This window comes from Pteropus vampyrus, unplaced genomic scaffold (assembly GCF_000151845.1).
Source record: "Pteropus vampyrus isolate Shadow unplaced genomic scaffold, Pvam_2.0 Scaffold144, whole genome shotgun sequence".
Classification (NCBI taxonomy): Eukaryota; Metazoa; Chordata; class Mammalia; order Chiroptera; family Pteropodidae; genus Pteropus; species Pteropus vampyrus.
Genome location: NW_011888925.1, coordinates 175,931 through 176,758, shown reverse-complemented (window position 1 = coordinate 176,758; position 828 = coordinate 175,931).

The window sequence follows — 828 nt, the reverse complement described above, 5'->3', positions numbered from 1 at the left end:
AAAGCATGGAAGCGAAATTGCTGGGACAAGGGCCATGCATAGGCAAGGATGTCATCTCAGAAAAGATTGTACCAATTTGCACTCTTACAGGAAGTGCTCAAGAGCTATCACCTTCCTTTTTCTTCACATTCTCGCTCACCAAAGGCTATAAATAAATCTCTTGGTCCGCAATTATTAAAGGGTAGAAGTGGAGGGAGGGGGAGATTTTTCCTTTGATGATTAAAATTTATTCTCATGTTCATGGCACAGGCTACAAATATAGAGCGTCAGGAACAGTTTGGCTCATTGATAGACACAGCTTCAGCCCCGCACACAGCCTTGCTGAGGGGAGTAAAGCCTGACCTTTGACGGTTGGTATAACGGCAGTCGGCCACACTGCCACCACGGGTGTCGCCTGGCACGGATGCAGCGCTGAGCTCTAGCGGAAGCACTTACTAATTCATCCATTCATGTAGTTCACATGTATTTATTGAGGGCTTACTATGTGCCCGGCACCACGTGCTGGAGCCAGAAGATGGGAAGGGGACTTCTCTCATCGGTGCAATGGGGACAAGGTTATCTGCCTTGTGGGGGGCCATGGGGAGACAGTGAGATGGCGTCAGTAATCAACTGGAGCTGTTATCATGACTCTTATTGTAATAGTAAGTGGGGTAAGTGCTGGTTTCTGACCAAGAGAGACGTTGCTTATGGTTCCATGAAGATCTACGTGGAAAATGAGTTTTACAAACAGTTCACTTGCATCTCTCTTAAGCCCAGTTCATGATATGTCTTGTTTGCTTAAAAACAATACCGACTCAGATCTCACCCTTTCCCTGCCCTACATCGGCC